Genomic DNA, 8,040 nt, shown 5'->3' on the forward strand with positions numbered 1-8,040 from the left:
CTCTTTCTGTAAAACTGTATTTTTCTCAGGCTTCAAAACTGACTGATATCAATGAATTCAGACAAGAACACCATTAAAAGGCAAAGAACAAAAAAGGAATAGCTCTCTCTCTCTCTTTTTTTTTTATGAAGGAAAAAACCCAATTCAGTAATAATGAAGGATAGTAATTCATTCTTGAGGAATTGCTTTGAGTTGTTTGTTGAAGAGTGGCTCCATCGAAGCAGGTTTTTATATGCATTTAATTGTTATGCGAGATACATTGGAGACTAACTTGAAGACTTTCCTCTAAAACGCCAGTTTTATTTGTGATACTTCCTTGGTTTACCTTTATTTAATCCTGAATTGGAAGCAGAATTTAGAGACTGACAAGGTTGAACCCTAATACTTCTTCCCTTGAGCTGGGAAAATACAAAATGCTTTTTTTAAGTGATTTTGAGACCACCAGTCTTTCCTTATAAGTTATGATGTTGCTTGAGAAATGGAAACCCTAAATTAGGGTATACCATCTAGGAAGATTTTCTCGGCTTTTGCAAAGGTGGAAGTCCTACCACCTCTGGGCTAAGTTGGTGATATTTGTCTTTCTGGTGGCTAGACCTTGATCCCTTGACTGCCTTTTCTGGAGCTCTCAGGTCGCTATCAGGACTAAGGAGCCACCTACTGATAAGCTTCAATGTGCATGCATGGTTGTGATGCTCCTTCTATGGATCATTTTCACTCACTTTTCTCTCCAGCCACCTCTGAGGCTGATCAGGAACCTCCTGCTCTGCACATGTTGATAGCCTGTCCATGCTCATTCTTCATGCCTGTCGTTTGTGCCTTTGCTTATAGAATCTTGCTTTAGGATTGAGTGGACTTTGACTGCAGCTCCAGTGCTCTCTCTGAGTACAGTCTCCTGACAGTGAGGACTTGTGCTTCTCCTTGGTCTTGCTTTCTCCCATCTCCTACGCACAACACCATCCCCAGGTCAGTCTTCCCCAGGCCTGCTGTTTTGTGTGGGGCTTGGCCTCTTCACATTCATTATCTCTTATTACCCTAACAGTGGCCTCAGAGAGACAGAGGAGGTGGAAGGGGAGGCAGGTCACTCTCGACTGTGTGGTGGTCATGGAAGGTTTCAGAAGAGGTAAGGTTTGAGCCAGACCCTTCAGTGTGGGTCACTTGATGAGAGAAGAGAATTCTATCCATGTAGAGCAGTGGGGAGGAGGAGGAGGAAAGCCCTGTGTATATTTAGGTGCATTCCAAGTGTTGTGTCTAAAGGGTCGGGCTTGTGAGGCAGAATGCAGGAAGGTCGTGTTAGGCCACCTCTCTATGCCCATAGGTAGTGGAGAGGATCAAATGCAATTTATTATGCTTCCCTCTTGCACTGACATAGCTCCTCAGTATGTTGCATGGAAAGAAAATGGGACAGTGGAACTAGACTTTGTGTCATGTGTCATTTTTGTCACATACTAACAGAATAACCTGGAGCAATTTTCCTTACCTCTCAGAATTTAAATTTTTTAATCTCTAAAATTGTGGTGATACCCACTTTATAGGGTTTTTGTGAAATGGAATGCCAGTGTATAAAGGATTGGTTTTCTCCATTATCTCCCTACCCAGAAGTCTTTTCTGAGGACCCCGAGCACTCCCCAGCATTGTATTCAAGGCCTTACAGTCTGACTGGAGTGTGCCCTTCCAGCCTTACCCTGCCCCAACCATCTCAGCTTCAGCCACTCTGCACTGCTCGTTGTCCTTGAACGTTGGTTTTCTGCTCTCTGGCCTGCCCTGTGTGAGCACCTCCCTGGAACACCTTTTGTCCTCTCTCTATCTCAGTCTTCGTCATTTCCCAGCCCCTGCTCAAATCTCATCTGTTTCTGATCTAACAGCGAACTCTGCCCCAGAGTAACTGCTCCTCCTCCAGACTCCTGTGGTACTTCCTAGCTATAGAATTCCTTCTCTGTGTTGGGCTCTCAATTACCTTTTATGGTAGTCCTCAACTTCCGCCTCAGATTCTAAGTCTTAACAGCTGCATAGCTGCCTGGCACAGCAATGAGTAATAAGTGCTTCATAAATGTTTGTCAGTTCCTTGTTTTAGGTGATTTGTTGAGGAGTGAAGAAAGTTTGTATCCTAATAACCTGTGGTGGTTATAAGCTAATACAGAAGGAATTGAAACTCCTCAGAGAAGACTCTTTAGAAAGATCTAAACAGTAAAGGGTTGTCTCTTAAGCGCTTGCGAATCCTGCTGAAACCCCTTTTTTCCCCCTTTTAAGGCAAAGGTGGTTGGTTGTCTAGATTTCTCTTTATTTCTCCCAAAGGCATGCAAGAAATGGAAAGCTCATCTGAAAACTCTAGTTTATAATATGATATTTTTGAAAGAGACAGTGCTACATGGTATTAATACAAATATAAGTGTTGAAATATGCACATGCTCTGGGCTGATCTGTCAAGTTAGTAGAAACAGTCCTTATGCAATGAAACTTCATTGCAGATTTTTAAAGTTGCTTTGAGGCTTATGTTTAGTCAGATTCAAGATTCTCATCTCTACACATCAGACGTAAGAGTTTCCAAATGAGCTGTCAGCTATCTCCCACAGCAAGTAATGTAAAAGAGGAACTGGCTTATAGAGTCAGTTGGTCCATCTCTCTCATGCAGTGGTTCTCAACCAGGGGGTGATTTTGCCCCCCAGAGAACATTTGGCTATTTCAGGAGACATTTTTCAGGGATCTGGGATTTTTGTTTGTCACAGTTGGGAGGCATCTAGTGGGTGGAAGCCGAAATGCTCCTAACCATCCTTCAATGCACAGGACATCTTTCCACAACAGATAATCATAGGACCCACACTGTGAATAGTGCTGAGGTTGAGAAACTTTGCTCTAATGAAAAAAGAGCTGATATGATGAGCTGATGAAAAGACATTAATTCATAGACTCTTAGAGAAGAAAACAAATCTTTAGGAACCACCTAGTCGTTAAGACACCTACAAGTGGGAAGATGAGGAAAGAGAAGTTTAATTTCTGAAAAGAGACTCATGCAGGTAATTGGTTTGTTTATTTATGCCCCAACCTTATTTCCCAAAGGAATTTTAAACGATTCAAGGAGGGTGGCAAGACTTGGAGAGAATTCGGAAATCATTGGAAGTTAGAATTAGATGTGGTCTTAGAGATCACCAAGTCTAGTTCTCTTTATTTCACAAAGATTGAGTGACTTGTCCAGGGCCCCATAGCTGACTGGAAAAGACATGAACTGGAACCTGGTCTTCTCTTTGCCTGCCTCAAATGCTCCCTCCTCCAGTCACTGCACTTATCTATTGCTCAGTTTCAAGTCTCAGTTGCTCCCTGAAGCCTTGTTAATCTGCTCTAGACCCCTTAATCTCTAGTTTATTGTGGGGAATTCAGTTTGCCACTTGATTAAATGTTGTCTGATACTCTTGTTTCTTGTCTCCTTCCCTTGCTCAAATTAATAAGCTCTTCAAGGACAGTGAATCTTTTGTTTCCATAATACCTGCCCCAGCGCTGGGTAGGAGATAGGCAGTTCAGTGTGTCATGATCAGTGGCTTGACTAATTGTGTCCGTGTGGTGCTTTGAAGAGAAGTTAGCACTGCGTGCTGAGACGCCGCGCGTATCACTGAGACACGTGAGTGGTACGTCAGTTAGCAAACCCACTCCACCTTTCCAGAGGCCTAAGGAGTGCCAGAGAGTGAGACAGCCTTTGTAGTTCTGTAGGGCCTGTGTACGTTGTTAGTTATCCAAAGATGACTAGCCTTTAAAACACAAAACTCAGAGGTAAGAAAAAAGTCTGTCTTAGGTAACCTTACAAAAATATCATACTGGACCATTTGGCTGTGGGGGAAAAAGGAACTTACTAAAAGGAGAAAACTAATTTCAGGCTTTTAAAAAATTGCCTCAAATAATCAGATAAATTTTATTTCTTTTGACCAGTAATTTTGTGAAAAAATAAGTGAAATTTTAAAATGAGGTCATGGGTAAAGAAGATTATCCCTAGGATAGCTGACTGCAATGCCAAAGGTTAGCCCAGAGGACATTTTTATGGCACATTCTAAGTGTAAAACCTGCTGTCCTGATGGAATGTTGACAGATTTGTATGTGCTGCCATATGAACAGTGTTAATTCATTATCAAATTATAAAGTACTTAGAAGTGTTGGCCAGTTAGCTTGCTGGACTCCCTAAGGATTTCTTACCCTACAGCATTGCCTTTAGGGGGGTGCCTGCTCTGATATATTTGACTGCATAGTGGAAGGATCCCTCAGTTGGAAAGGAAGGGACCAGGAATTTAGTTTAAATGAAAAAGAATTTTAAGGGGGTTTAAGGTTTGGGAACTTTATTGAACCACTTATATTCCTTGCTCTTTCTTGATGTGCTTCACTGTGGCATAAGGTGAATGCTGTCCTTTGTTTTGGTTCATCCACACTGCTCTCTTTAGTGTGTGTTCTGGACCATTCCCAAGAAATGCTGTAGGGTTATGTTGAGGGCCTGGGGTCTGAGGGAGAAACGGAACTTGTAGGTGTCAGACAGTCTGCTGCCGCTCAGCCAAAGATTCAGGCATTTATGCTTTGCTACAGTTATGAAACTGGGAACCTTCCCACCCTATAAAATAGTAGTTTTTGTTGAGCTTTTCTTTTGAATAAAAAGAAAACCTGGGGAATAAGCCTTCTGTTTGTCATGCCAGCCACTAGAGGGCAGAAAAGTCACACTTCCTGGGATAGGTGTAATTCATTCTGATAGAGCGGGACTACAGTCAGAACACATTTGCTAATGTTTATCAATATAGGAATTTCTAAAACAATGGAATTCCTACTTTTGGGTGCATACTAATCAGCAGAGGAGCTTATTAAAAATGCAGCTTTCTGGGCCTTACCCTCAGAGATTTCGATTTGATAGCTGTGGGTGGGACATCAGGGGATTCTCATAAATGTGATTTTACTTTGAGAAACACTGATCTTAAGGTTTTGGGCATGCATTTTTGCCTAATTATCTTTTCTCTTAGGATTGCAAAGCAAAATGATTTTTTTGGAGGAAAAAGACTTAACAATAGCAGAAACCAAGGTATAGGGGAAACTAGAATATTGTTCATTTAAATATCTTTCCCTTTGTCTAACAAGTTTCAAAGGAGACTTACTTTATAAAGATTCAGAATCAGAGAAGCTACTAAAAACATGTTTTTATGTGGAGTTATACTTCAGTCAATAACGATCACAGAATCGTTGGGCTACAAGTCTAAGAAATTTTAGTTAGATATCCGTTTTATAACCATCTCACTGTGCAACCTAATTTTATCCTTTGGGTGTCATGAAGACCCCACGCCTAATATCTTGGCATTGTGAAATGTAGTTGTGGAGACCTTCTGAGGAGAGTGTGTGTAATCTTGTCATCATCTTGAACATATATAGAGATTTTTCTTTATATGTAAAGATCCAACTATAGTAATGCATATTGTCCTTCTGAGGGTGATGATTTTAGTTTTGCCAGTGCCTCCAGAGAGCATGACATCCTCATGGGGAAAGTGTTGCCACTGCTGTTGAAAGAAGGATGTGGTAAAATCATTCAAATCTGTGATATGATGCTGCAGCTCAAAAAGTTAAAGAAATAGGGGGACTGAGTAAAATGAAACTTGATTCTGAAGCTGGGACTTCAGATGAAATGAAATGAAAGGAAGATATTATTTTTTCAGATGTGTATATCCTCTAAACTCACCCTCCACCTTCACATATCTCATATGATGATTTTCCAGTGTCACTTCTCTCTCCTTTCTAATTTTCAAGGTCCTTCTGTGATTGTATGTGAATGAAAAAGAAAGTTCTGTAATCACACACACACAGATATAAAAAATTACTTTTGAAATTAAAGGCCAAAAATCTATGTGCCATTTTCTGTGTGATATTACAGAAAAGGGAAGATGCTTTTTTCCAGAAATTATGCTGTCTTTACCATAAACTTTAATTAGTAGCACTTTAATAGTCTATATGTTATTAATATGAGAGTATTCCCAAATTTTGATGCTAATATGAATTATACTGAAGTAATCCTCCCAGTAGAGGAACCTCTGAAAGAAGTTTGGTTCCTTGAAAGTCTGTTAAATTTCCAGTAATGTTAATCACTGGGGAAGCCTATTTATAGTTAATATCTGGAGCAGATGATGAATGAGAATTTGTGCATTATAACATGGAGCACAGGACTTGTGTTTATTGTGGAGAATTGCTCTGGCTCACATAAGAAATTGAATCCTCACAAAATGGATGGACTAATGAATAGCCCAGAGCTTCTCAAACTCTGTTACAGGTGTGCCAAGAATGGATCTTCCCCTCAGCACTTGGGGCACCCAGGAGGAACCTTGGGGTGACAGGAGTCCCTTGGCTGGTCATCTCTGCCTCTTTATCCATTGTATTCAGTGCTGTGGAAACATGTTTTCTGTTTGTGCCATTATGTGACAAAGGTTGGGAAGCACTGGAAAGACTTTCCTCTTTAATTCTTTTTAGTTTCTGTTCATAATTTTATGACCAGTTGATCACTACTCTCCAAAATGTTGCATTTACCCTGTCTTGATTATTATTTAGAAAAACATCTTATGCAGCAGCATTGTCAATGTCTACTTTGAAAGATGTAAAATGATGTAGTTCCCTCTAAAGTTCTAGCCCGAAGTGACTTAAAAATAAAAATAAAGTAGTGCCGCCTTATCCATAGTTTCACTTTCCACAGTTTCAGTTACCTGTGGTCCAAAAATATTAAATGGAAAAATCTAGAAATAAGTAAGTTTTCAATTGTGCGCCGTTCTGAGTAGTGTGATGAAATCTTGCACCATCCCAGTCAGTACCGCCCAGGATGTGACTCATCCCTTTGTCCTGCGAATCCATGCTGTATACGCCACCCTCCTGGTAGTCATTTAGTAGCCTCTCAGTTATCAGATCAACTGTCAAGGTATCACAGTGCTTGTGTTCAAGTAACCCTTATTTTACTTAATAATGGCCCCAAAGCACAAGAGTAGTGATGCTGGCAATTCGGATATGCCAAAGAGAAGCTGTAAAGTGCTTCCTTTAAGTGAAAAGGTGGAAGTTCTCTACTTAAGGAAAGAAAAAAAATTGTATGGTGAGGTTGCTAAGATCTATGGTAACTTTTATTAGAGTATATTGTTATAATTATCCTATTTTATTATTAGTTATTATTAGTTATTGTTGTTAATCTCTTACTGTGCCTAATTTATAAACTTTATCATAGGTCTGTATCTATAGGAAAAAACAGAGTATATATAGGGTTCAGTACTATCCGAGGCTTCAGGCATCCACTGGGGGTCTTGGGGTGTATCCCCTGCGTATGAGGTGGGGACTACTGTAGTTTTGAAAAACATTTAGACCATCATGTATTTTGTAATACAGTTGGGTCACTGCCGATTCCCAAGATAAGTTTGTCTAAACAGAAGCTTTCTCAGTCATCACTACCCTCAACTTTCATCCAGATTTATTTAATGATGATGCAAACCCACGGCACTGGTGTTACAGTTCATCACCATGGAACTGTTTCTGTCAACAAATCCTCGCTTGGCTATCATTAAATTGATTTTTCAGGGAAAAGGAGGATAATTGTGAAAGATTTCTTTTACTTCTAAAGATCTTCACAGTTTGCTTGGGTGTCTAAATGAATTGTGTTTAAAATCAATAACTGGCAATAAAATTGACCGCACTAAATTAACAGTTATGAGGTTGGAAAAGGGAAAATGGCAGTGAACTACTTTGACTGAAATCATCTTTTTGGAATGTGACTTGGGGATCAGATTTGTAATTTAAAATGTTCCTCTGAAAGCTGTTGTTCTCTGCTACAGAAGTACAGATTATGCTCAGAGTCCCATGAGCCGGGTATCAGAATTCTTAGGATGCTTTGGCTGAGTTTTTCTCTCCTACCTTGTAAATGGCATAACAATAATCACAGCAGAAACTTGCTTCAATTAACATACTATATGATTTTGTTTAAAATATACCTTTTCTGTAACTTGTGTTTGTAACTATCTTTGGCTTTTATTTGCTTGTTGAGAGGTTAAAAAAAAAAAAAAAAAA

At 39.8% G+C, this 8,040-nt stretch overlaps 2 protein-coding genes across 5 annotated transcripts in view; one reads left to right on the forward strand and one right to left on the reverse strand.

Annotated features, from left to right (window-relative positions):
• Positions 1–8,040, forward strand: part of CMSS1 (cms1 ribosomal small subunit homolog) — a 357,534-nt gene that overhangs the window by 18,277 nt on the left and 331,217 nt on the right. The gene's annotated exons all lie outside the window — the stretch shown is intronic.
• FILIP1L (filamin A interacting protein 1 like) overlaps positions 1–8,040 on the reverse strand; it is a 46,156-nt gene that overhangs the window by 7,675 nt on the left and 30,441 nt on the right. The window lies entirely within an intron of this gene.

The sequence above is a fragment of the Ceratotherium simum genome, chromosome 15, assembly GCF_057802395.1.
Source record: "Ceratotherium simum simum isolate JZ-2026a chromosome 15, ASM5780239v1, whole genome shotgun sequence".
Taxonomy (NCBI): domain Eukaryota; kingdom Metazoa; phylum Chordata; class Mammalia; order Perissodactyla; family Rhinocerotidae; genus Ceratotherium; species Ceratotherium simum.